The 12436-nt window shown below is 42.7% G+C and overlaps 1 long non-coding RNA gene across 4 annotated transcripts in view; it reads right to left on the bottom strand.

The window, feature by feature from the left end:
- The window catches only part of LOC101742035 (tyrosine-protein phosphatase Lar), a 448057-nt gene that overhangs the window by 40001 nt on the left and 395620 nt on the right, over positions 1-12436 (bottom strand). For all 4 annotated transcript variants that reach the window (XR_009974350.1, XR_009974352.1, XR_009974351.1 and 1 more), the window contains exon 7: positions 638-748. This is a non-coding gene — a long non-coding RNA (tyrosine-protein phosphatase Lar). The remainder of the gene's footprint in view (positions 1-637; positions 749-12436) is intronic.

Genomic DNA, 12436 nt, shown 5'->3' with positions numbered 1-12436 from the left:
GTACCGAAATATAATTCCGAGCGGCGATGTTGTAGTGCGTATCAGTATCGCAGACTTATTTTTTAACTGTGTTTTTTGCGTGTTTTTAAACGTTCTCGATAGCGTAAAAGTTAAGTCAAATTTGTATGGAGTTAGATCGTTTGTCGCTAGGGGCACTGTTCCAGCTGGGTGAAAGGCTATTTGGTTTAAGCGACATTTTTGCAATTTTACAGGAGACATTTACCCCCCTCGACCGGGAATCCGTAAATGGATTCCCCAGCGTTAAACAAAGGAGAGAGAGCCATTTGAAGTTTAAAATTTGGAAAAAATATTATTACAAAAAACTACTTCAGCTATTTGAATGGAATAAACTTAATTGAAGTTCAATTAAAAGCAGCACACTGTTGATGCTAATACCAACTAAAACGCACTTTTAATTACAAAGATAAATGTTGCGTATTAAGTGATATGTCGCTTAAACCAAATAGCTTTTCACCCCTCGATAGGTAAGGTTCATTAAGGTTCACTGCTGCGATCTCATGTCTCATGGTAGACGCGGAATTATGTCCGCGCATCTATGTGTTTTTTTTTGGATCAAGAAGAAATCGCCGGACTTCACTATAAGGAATGGCACTTAATCAAATTAATTTATACATACCTTTCACGTATAGAACCGTGGGCTTAGAGAATTCAGTTCCAATCGAGTTTTCCGCGATACATTCAAATTTGCCATTGTCATCCTCTTCACTCTTCACTATTTGCAGTGTGCCTAGAAAGAAAGGAAGTGTTTACTGCAATTTTCAATTCGATAAATTCGATAGAAGATTATGTAATGCAATAGCATTTTTAGTAATGGATATAAATTCATCGTATATACTATATATGTATTAGGAAATATAAACAAACTAGAGGTCCCGCAGTAGTCGAAATTCGACTATAATTAATTGGAATTGTAAGTTTGTACACTATTATGATTGTATTTTATACTTTTATATTCACAAATTTCACCAAGACCACACTATAAAAAATATTAATAAAGACAAACCATATTTAATCTATTCTCAATTTGACAACAGACGTCGAGAACAAAAGTTAGACAATAAATAGTATGCATGCGTGTGTGCGTCAAATACATGGTATGTAGTGTGTGTAATGTTTTCTTTATTGATTTAAAGTATCTTTTATGCATTATTTAAAAAAATATTAGCATTGTGCACTTCTTCTCTATATTCTCTATAAGTGTGAAAAATTTCATACTCCTCCGTTCGCGCAATTTTCGTAAAAAGGGATATAAAGTTTTTGCTTCACGTATTAATATATAGATTTCCTGCATAACTGAAAACCATTATACCTAATTTTACAATTTAATTTTGCATTTTTTTATTTTCCTTTACTTTTTAATAATTTTCCTTTTATTCAAATGTCGACGATTAGTCGTCCATAGTCGTCTACGACCATAATAAGTGAATATTGTTCTGACTAGGAAATTACGAGATTAAATCTATATATTTAAAAATGAATTGCTGTTCGTTAGTCTCGCTAAAACTCGAGAACGGCTAGACCGATTTGGCTAATTTTGGTCTTGAATTATTTGTGGAAGTCCAGAGAAGGTTTAAAAAGTAGATAAATATAAAAAAGCTCGGAATTATATAAAAACAATTTTGTTTTCCTTTGATGTGTCCCCCGTCGGACGGATTCCTTTTGTTTGTTTTAAGTTTATTTTATACAAAAGTTTAGGTATTTTATTTATCGATTGAGGCACTACGAAGTCGGCCGGGTCAGCTAGTCGTACAAAAAAAAAATACAACTCGCAAAACTGAAGAACACACTACCTCGTCTGCAGTTTCGTTTAGATTGTCTCCCCTATTTATTTCCCTGAGCAACTACTAAATCGCCCGCGCAAAAACTAGCTTTGTAGTGATTTAATAGATGTTTCTGATGCCGTAAAACTTCATGCCGTCAAGTATAAACAAATATATGTTAACGTGAAAGAGAAAATGTTTGTAGAAGAACAAAAAAGACTTGATGACTTAGTTTCGTAGATGCTCTTTGAATGTTTCGAAAACACATACAAGAATAGATTGGCGGATGGTATGGCACTTGGATTTTTCTAGACTTTTCCTCCTCCCTCCTTAACCTCCAGCTTATTTATAAAATCGAGTAAAATAACTAGTCAGGTCATAAGTATTGTCACACAGTAAAAACTTTTCTTTTAGAATGCTGGCCACAAAAAAGTTTATTGAATTCGAATTTGGAATTGTTCATGAAAATAAAAATGTATACTTTTAGAATTTTATTCATTTTTAAATATGGAGTGGACGCTTAAAGAAGACCGTGTTGCAGTTATTGCGTTGCATCGTTGCGGTTACGCGCCAATTCAAATTTTTAACATACTGAAAAATTTGTTTTGAAAAGAGTATTTGAAAAGTTCATTTTGGTATATGAATGGTTACGTAATGAATAAACTTGTTTCAATTATTTTACATTAAACATGTAACAGAATTTATAACCTGACTAGGTATAACTCTGTCAAATTTCTAGTTCTAAATAAACGTAAATAAAATTTGTAGATTTTATGTTTAATGCAACTGAGTCGTGAAGATTTTTAAGTTATGGATCCTCCATTAGAATTTTTTTTCGAAAAAGACGATTTACGTGTCGTTTATGTGTATAGGTCGAATTTTTGCACTTTTTATTTCTGAAGCAGTTCTTTCAAATTAAAATACGCTAACTTTCATATTTAAGATCTTAACTACGAGATTTAATGTATTTTTTTTTTTATTGCCTAGGTGGGTGGACGAGCTCACAGCCCACCTGGTGTTAAGTGGTTACTGGAGCCCATGGACATCTACAACGTAAATGCGCCACCCACCTCGAGATATAAGTTCTAAGATCTCAGTATAGTTACATAACGGTGCGATCTGATGAATTTAATAATTCTTAATCGTACTAGAAGACGAATATGACAGTAACGGTAAAAGTCGATCAAATAGTGTTTCTTACAAGAATGGCACCACGCAATATGTTGTGGGACAAAAACAAAACTGCGTCTGATCCATTTGGATCGTCAAAATTGCGATTTCTTGGAGTTGTTGGCGTAATCAAATAAAAATGGCGGTTGTACGTGACCGGGCCAGGGGTTTTCGTTACAGCTGACCATTGACCAAGGGTATGACAGAGGTCAGAACGTCACAGGGGAGGAGCGTACAGATTGGTTATTATAATATACTGGTTTCGCAATACAAGACGCATATTTTTTGCTTATCTAATCGTTGACAGCTTGCTTAGGCTTAGCCTTTTGCCTATTCCAGTTACTGTCGGACCTTACGCGTAATAGGCACAAAACTTTTTTAAGAATCATACAAAAATCTTTTTTTTAATTCATGCCAACCATGAAAGGTGACCAGTTCTTTGAAAATTTGCGGCCCATTTTTTTCCGGGATGTCTTTAAAATTTATTGAAATGAAAATTCAAGATTGAATTACTTTTGAAATAGAATGAATTGAAATCAGTGGTCATGGTATTTCGACCGCTAAATAAAACATTCATGGGAGGTGTAAAAATAATGCACCAAGATACCGAAATGAAACCGGTTTCAATAAAACTAACAGCCATTTTGGAACATTTGTCACACAACCTATAAAATTATTACCCGAAAAAAAAAAGACGACAGTAAAAAGTAGATGGATATAAATATTTGTTGGTCATCGATTCGATTGCTAGATAAGATCCGAAATCCGTTTAAGCGTGTCCGTGTATTGAACGCAATGAAATAAAAGAGATAGCCCGTCTTGATCCTTGGGCTTTTCGCTTAGTATCATTGCACGTGGTACAAGATAATAGACGGCGCGTAATTTAAAATTTTAAAAGTATCTTTTTTTTTTCGATTTCCCTTTTAATGCTAGTCTTTTTTAATTGGATCTAAGGGACAAAAACCATTGACTGCCTTTACGTAAATAAAAATCAGTTTCGGTTTATTGCAACTTCGGCTATCTTTGTATATATTACCGTGAGACCAATGGTGAGTGCACTGAGGAATTATTTAAGATGATCGTGATTTCTATTTTACTATCGCAGGTTCAAGTAGAGAAGACTATTACTTGCTATTTACACTAAGGGTTTTTCGTAGGGATATGTTATTATACGAAATTTGAAAGGGTCTTAGAATGACTTAGAATGGCTTGTACGATCTGGATTTTTTTTTTTTTACAGCTTAGATGGGTGGACGAGCTCGCAGCCCACCTGATGTTAAGTGGTTACTGGACCCCATAGACATCTACAACGTAAATGTGCCACCCATCTTGAGTTATAAGTTCTAAAGTCTCAATATAGTTACAACGGCTACCCCACCCTTCAAACCGAAACGCATTACTGCTTCACGGCAGAAATAGGCGGGGTGGTGGTACCTACCCGTGAGTACTCACAAAAGGTCCTACCACCAGTAATTACCCAAATTATATTTTTTGCGGGTTTGAAGCAAGCACTTCAATCGCCTACCATTAAAAACGTGTCTATTTATTTCACAATCACACGTCATATGTGCAAATCGACGAGCGTAATCAAATCCCGGTTTTATGATGTTATTGGATTACATTTTATACTACGAACGTTTTATTGTTGATTTAAGTCAGTCGTTTGTGACTTGAGCTCTGTTTATGGACTATTCAGCGTCCACAACTCCCATCTATGTTGGTCACTTGTAAAGATTTTGAGTTTTGTTTCATTTTCCGACTCTCGTACCAGATATGGTTTGCTGTAATTGTGATATTCGTTTTTTTTCTGGGATTTTTTTTATGTTTCTTCTCTTAATTTTCGTTTCGTAATTCCTTTCCAAATTATTCTTGTCCACCTGATTGATGGTTGTCTGGAAGAGATCGCTCTTAGCGATAAGACCACCAATTGTACTTTTTTTTTGTATTTAATGTGTCGCACTGTTTATTTGTTTTTTGGTGTACAATAAAGAATACTCTCTCTCTCTCTCTCTCTCTCTCTCTAATTTTCAAATATTGTACACGTCACCTATATGACATTTGCCAGTTGTTTGTTAAGTTTAGTTTCGTGTGAAAATCGTGTGCAGCTTTCGTTGGTAGATTCCAATTGGAACCTTACCTCATATTTTGGGGTGAACACGGTATTGATGATCGAGGGACGCACTAAAATCAGGAGGACATTAGTTCGCCTACCCATGTAAAGCAATATAACAATTAAATTTGACTTTAAATGTCCATCATGCTTTAAGTTACACCCAGGGATGCAAGCAAGTTGCAACTCTATTTAGTTCACCACAAAAGCGTGATCACGCTGCATATTTGTAAAATTCAACGCATCTCTCAGACTTCCGCATGCAGAGTACGTTACCTGATCTTTAATGCGGAATTTAAATAACGTAGTTTTAAGCTTTTGATATTCCATAGACCGCGAACAGTAAGTACCCTTTTCAGAGCATATTTGAAGTAATACTCGTCTACACTTTAAATATGTCGGCCTTATCTGGGCCTTCTGTGTACAAGAGGGTTGGTCCCGCCCGAAATACAAAGTGGGCGCCTCTTAACACCTGCCCCGTCTACCTCTAGAGAATTTTTATATTCCACGTATGTCGTTTTTTATGATCTCGCCCTAAGTTACTGAACGATTATTTCCAGTTCGTGCTGTGAGTTTGTTGTGTCGGAAAACGGATGTAGGCTCTTCTTTTTAGATATATTTTTGTTTAGTATCGATATTTCGTATTCAGAACAAGTACTACTAAGACGTACCGTATATAGTTTTGTTTTTGATGTTCCTTCGGCACGTGTTTAAGGATTTGATTTTCGTGTGCAATAAAGTATTTGGCTATATAAAATAAAGTTAGAGGTGTGTGGTTAATTTATTTAACACCCTTAAAAAAGAGATTGTGACGTCACAATATGGTGCACAGTGTGATTGCTCGAATTATTTATGTTTAAAATAAATAAAAACAAAAAATATTCCAATTGTACTCCAAATTATAGGAATCAATAGATGAAGTTACCGAAAATTATACATAATATCGTATGAGAATACTAGAATGGGAGGTTCATAGCAGTAACTCGAGCTTGCTAGGGTCACATATCCGCATTTTTTTATTGTCAGGGTCTCATATGATTTATTGCCGGAAAGACGATTCTTATAGATTTTTTGGCCAAAGGCACCTAATATGAAGATCCAATAACAGTCACAACTGTCTTCGTTCTAGCTAATGAATTGATTTCCATTTGATTTTAAGGTTGAAAAAAAAACAGACACTTAACAACCCTTAAGTAAGATTTTCTCCTATCACATAAGCTTCGGAAACATACAAGTACAGTACCCCTAGATTCTAAACACTAAGTTTCTCACAGACATATCGAGTATGACCCCAATTCGAACTCAGATCCTGGATCATTCAAATTTGACATAAGTTTTTTTTCCACCTCATAGTATTTGAATAGATTTTTAAAGTAATCCCTTTGATTTTCATTCCAAAACTAGATTCTGGGTAAGTCATTATGATAGTAGAAGGCCAACACTCGTCGAGAGTGTCGACAAACGACAACAAACACCAGAGGGGCAGGGGGTGGGGGGTGTATGTCGTAATTAAAAGAAAAATAAGCGCTATTCATAAATGTCCAACGGAATAGCTGGGTCGTGCCGGTATTATATCAGCGCTGGGTTAACTTGACCTGCCTTGCTCATCCCGATGTGTAACTCTTCCTTCCTTCCTAGGACCAAGTTATATTGGCCATCGAAGCTTTATCACGGAGGCCCGTTTAATCTAGCTCTTAGGACAGTAGACAGGAATGGTTTACTTCACGCCCCACAGAGGTTGATTAAGTAATATAAGGTGATCATATTTTCTTGCGACACTTATATGAGAACATCTTTTACCGACTAATGAATGTCTTATAAACATTAATTTATCTTGTATGCGTTATCTTATGTGAGGATCAAGGGAAATTTTATTATGGCAGGCTATTAACTTGGGAACGATATATCGCTGTGTTTTCAATGTTTTATTATAACCATATCGCTTAGTTATAAGAAAGAAGGTTTGAAAATATTTAGGATGAAAATCAAAACTTACGACTTAGAGCTCCAATCTCAAGATGGCTGACGGCATTTACTTTGTTGATGTTCATGGGCTACGGTTACCACTTAACACAAAGTGGGCCGTGAGCACGTCCACACATCACGGCAATGAAAATAAAAAAGAGGAGTTCTCTAGACTGATTAAATAGACTAAGGTATAGATATCGAAATTTATATTTTTTTCCTTTTTTTTTTTGATAAATATTTATTCATTGACTGTGAATGTCATTTCCGAGTCAGCTACGTATTTTTTTTTATTAAAAATTTAATATCTGCATGCGTTGTTTGAGTATCGACATGGTCGCATCGTTTGATACGGACGAGAACACCGGACATCACCGATTTCAAAATTTCTATTTAAAATGATTTCTGGTTGTGACCATTTAATTTTAATAAATTTAAAACCGAATAAAAATTGTTACTAGATATTTGAAGACCAACTGAATCGCGGCGCATCTGTTAGATACAATGCCTGTAAGTAGGTAAGTAGTTTTTTTTTTTTTTTTTTTTTTTTTTTTTTTTTTTTTTTTTTTTTTTTTTTTTTTTTTTTTTTTTATGATTGAAGGATTACTGGTGGCCCGGAGGCCTTTCCAGTTTCACCAGGACAGGTGGGCGAGCAAAGGCTCAGCCAGGAGGGGTGGGATTTGCTAACAGCTACCCGAGCGCCTCCGAAGGAGACCTAACAGCTCAAGAGCAGCTGCTTCGCGAATGAATCTACTACCGGATCGGAATCGCGACCCGCTGAGAAGATCCGGCGAGAAACTCAGCGAGCTGATTCATGGGTTAGGTTGCACGGCGAACTCTTTGTCGAGTTCGACGAGTACGGTTACCGAGGTCCCTAAGCCTGCTCCTAGAGCTGAAGGCGTCTAGTGCGAAGGTTATTGGATCTGATGGATCCGTAAGGACGTGTCTAGGGCGTCGACGGTGACTGGCTCCTGCATGATCAGGATTCGGGGAGTAGTCAGCGGCGGCTACGATAAGGCGATTATCATGACGCATAGCCTTATCGAAGTACCGTTCCGACGCTGACTTCATGTATTTCTGTATAGATTCGAGGCCCAGATCGTCGTGTAGGTCAACGTTCCTCACGAACCACGGAGCTCCGACGGCTAACCTGCAAAAGCGGGATTGTAGAGATTGAAGGGTGTCTATGTGCGTGCGGGCCGCGTGAGCGAACACCACACTCGCGTAAGTCATGACGGGCCTTATGCAAGTTTTGTAAAGTGTCACCTTGTTCCGAAGGGACATTTTACTCCGCTTACAAATCATGGGGTAGAGTCTACCGAGAATAAACGCGGCACGGTCACGGACTGATTTTATATGCGGGCGGAATGTCATCGATGCATCCAGGGTAACGCCCAGGTACTTGACCTTCCTGGCCCAGGGTATGGATTGACTAAAGAGAGTAATCGGGGGTGTGAGATTCCTCCTCCTAATACGGGAGGAAATCCGTGTGGAGCTTCCCCTCTGAAAGAGCACCGCAGTACTTTTCGCTGGGTTGATGTCTATGCGCCATTTTCGGAACCACTGTCCTAGGGCTAGGGCTGCGCTCTGAAGCTTCTTCGCGATTAGGGACTTGTTTCTACTGGAATAGTAAACAGTCGTGTCGTCGGCGAATAAAGCTAAATGGGTCGGCGGCGACCGGGGAATATCGTTAACGAATAAGCTAAATAGGAGGGGTGAGAGGACAGAGCCTTGCGGGACTCCAGCTGTGAGAGGTCGTGGGGAGGAGCGGGTTCCCTCGACTCGATATCGAAAAGAGCGGTTCGACAAGAAGTCCCGTATGATGAGCACGAGACTATCCGGCACACCCATGTTGAATAGTTTGAAAATCAAACCGTTGTGCCAGACTTTGTCGAACGCTTTTGCGACGTCGAAGAAGAGAGCTCCCGTGTATAACGGTTTTGGTCGATTAAGCCCCACAAGAATGTGCTCCGTGAGGCGGTGCACCTGTTGAACGCATGAGTGATTTGTACGGAATCCGAATTGTTCATCGATGAGAATGCCCTTGGATGAGACGAAGTCTCTGAGGCGTTTGTAGAGCAGACGCTCATACAGTTTGCCTAGAGACATGAGGAGGCTAATCGGGCGGTAGCTCGTCGGATGATTTTTTGGTTTACCGGGTTTATGTATGCCGATAACGTCCGCTTCTTTCCACACCGCGGGAAAGATACAGTTCGCCATAGCGGCATTGAAAATAGATGCCAACATCACGATGAGTTGGACGGGTAGAAGTTTAATAACGCGGTTGGATATACCGTCGGAACCGGGAGCCTTGCGAGGACGTAGGTCTTTGATCAAGTCTTTAACTTCCATCGGGGTGACGGGTGGTAACACATCAGAGGGTGGCAAGGAGGCTCTGCGTTCTACCTCACTGTCTACTAATTCTACATGCACAGGGTCCACGGATTGAGTGCTGGGCGTGCACTGGGTTTGCAATGTATCGGCCAGCAGCTCTGCTTTTTCGTCATCATCGAACGCCGTGAGTCGGCCTGAGGGGCCTATGAGGGGGGGCATAGTTACTACCGTATCCGATTTGAGAGTACGAGCTAAGCGGTAGTAAGACCTTTGGGAGGGCGCGAGTCCTTCTAAGAAATCAGACCATCTGGCATCTCGGACTTCGGCGATGCGAGACTTTACGTCGCGTTGTAGGGCACGCATTCGAATACGATTTTCCGCGGTAGGATACCTGTCGTAGGCGCGTATCGAGGCGTTCTTAGCTCTAAGGAGTTCCCTAATATCGTCGGACAATTTGAAGCGGTGAAGGAAGTCCTCCGCTACAACTTGTTTCGATGACCTATCTAATGTCGAGGTGATGTGTGACGTTAAGATGTCTATGGCTTCAGCGGTATCCTGGGGAGACGGGGTAGATTCCGGGCTAAACGGTAGCGATGGTGGATCAGATTCAGCCAGGCTGATGCCCAGCGTGTGCCAATCCACCACAGTCCTCGTGACGGGAACGGAATCGGGAGCGCGACCGAGCTTCATAACGACGGGACGGTGGTCTGAATCTAACTCTGAAACTACTTCGATCGAGTGTAAGCGCAGAGTTACGTTTTTTAATAACGCTATGTCGAGTATATCCGGGCGATGCGCGATATTTAGCGGGTAGTGAGTCGGGATTAGCGGAGCGACGATATCGAAGGCGAGATTATCGACTAACGCGTCAAGCCGCCTGCCATTCGGGGTTGTGGTGTGTGAGTTCCACCTAATGTGTTTACAATTTAGGTCGCCCGCCAGAATGACAGAGCTCCCCATGCCGAGCAGCGCCTCGATATCACTGCTTAGAACGATCTTATCCGGTGGAAGATAAACGGACGCGATAACGATCGGCGCGTGTCCCGTCAGTGAGATTCGGCACACTGATGCTTCGATATTAGCGAGCGCGGGAGGATCGAGTGGGACGCAATGCAGGGCTCTTCTATAGTAAATGACGGTACCACCACCACGAGCAGAGAGCCTGTCGTTCCTGACCATGTTATAGTTCGCGATTTTAGGGTCACGGCGCGCGGGCTTAAGTAGGGTCTCCTGCACTAAAAAGATATCAATTTGATGGTCACGCAAAAAGTCAGAAACCTGATCACGCTGATTTGCGAGACCGTAAGCGTTAAAAAATCCTATCGTTACGGATAGGGGCTTTACTCTACTTATATACGCCATTGATTACCGGCGGAGTGAGGGGAGGACGTACGTATTTAACGACGCGTATACGTCGGCGTATTCTTGCACAACGGCGATAAAGTGTTGTGCAGTGGAGGCAGCGCGAATGGCGTCGCCCAAAGCGTTAACGCGCTCAAAGTTGATCGACTGAAAGAAGTCGATCGCTAAAGCGAGATTGTCGGACGCGGTCGGAGGGCAAGTCGCGGGAGAGGGACGAGTCGCGGGGGCGGGACGAATCGCGGAGGAGGGAGTTGTAGCCGTGTTCATGTACGGCAGCGGTTTCGCCCAGGCCGAGACACTGGGCACCGGCGCCGGAACGAACGCTGGCTTAGCCTGCGACACAGAGGGTGCCGAGGCTTTGATGTCTGGGCCGGAAGCTCGGAGGCGGTTTTGGCGGGCGACGCGGCGATTTATTTTCGGGGCTCGGGGGCATCCGCGGTAATTTGCGGGGTGACCCTGTGTTCGACACAGGACGCAGCTAGGCGGTTCTGTCGCGGTTTTTTGATCGCGAGTGCATAGGGCCGTGGCGTGATCGCCTAAGCACTTGACGCATCGGGGGCGCGCGTGACAGTTACGGGAAGAATGCCCGTATAATTGGCAGTTATGGCACTGGCTAGGTGTGCCTTTCTTGTGTGGGGTTTCGACTGCGATTCCGGAAAGGCTACAGACCGTTCGGATGTTGAATATTTGCTTACCCTCGGGGGTAGGCTGGAGGGCGACGAGAACCATATTATATGGCTCCCTTCCGCGGCCTGTGTGCATGCGGTGTACGGAGTTAACCGGTAGGCCTTGTTCGAGAAGGTCGGCCTTGACGAGCTCGGCATCCAACTCTTTAGGGATGCCACGTATAACGGCACGGAGTTCGCGCTCCTCCTGGAGCGTATATGTGTGGAAACTTATACGCTCCTTACGGAGGTAAGAAGAGAGGGCCCTATGGTCGTCGGATGTTCGAACCTTAATTTGAATGCCGTTCGCGAGGTTACGGGCATTCGTAAAATTGATATTTTTGGCCTTAAGGGCCAGGGAAACTCGTTCCCAAGCTGCCTTCTCTTGAAGGATTACCGGGGGAGGGGTCTGGGCTTTATTTTGTGCCACCGGACGCGGCGACGGAGTGGCACGGGCTGGAGGCGCAACGGGAGTCTGAGGGCGGGGGCGCGACGCGTTCGCGGCTTTGCTAATTTTAGCGGCCGCGGGAGCTCGAGACTCCGCGGCACGCTTCTTACCCTTTTGCACCAGGGTGAATCCATCCGTCAATGAGGCGGGAGCGAGGTCGACCTCCATCTCCGAGTCAGAGTCGGAGGACGAGGAGGCGGGCGCAGGTGACCTACGAGTAGGTGTTTTGGACGGCGCGACGGAGGCCGCGGATGATCGCGCTGCTGGAACGGTGACCACGGCGGACGACGCAGCAGTTTTACTCGCCAGTATAGGCGACGCGGGAACGGCAGGCACGACGGAGGCTGCGGTGCTCGATGCAGAAGCTTTGCACGCAGATACAGGCGACGCAGGAGCAGCGAGCTCGGTGGAGTCCACGAGAGGGCTCGCAGTGTGATCGGCCTTGAAGGCCTGAAACTCGGAAGTGAGCTTTGGGTAGCGAAGCCGGAGAAATTCCGCAAATACAGCGTCCATGATGTCTACGTGCCCAGGTGGGGCTACCCTGGGTCTTAGAAAACACTCGCCTTGCGGCGAGGCCCCAACTTCTCGGACCTGAGCGGTT

This window comes from Bombyx mori, chromosome 11, assembly GCF_030269925.1.
Source record: "Bombyx mori chromosome 11, ASM3026992v2".
NCBI lineage: Eukaryota > Metazoa > Arthropoda > Insecta > Lepidoptera > Bombycidae > Bombyx > Bombyx mori.
The sequence above is the reverse complement of the archived record's forward strand: the minus strand, read 5'-3'. Positions and strand labels throughout refer to the sequence as shown.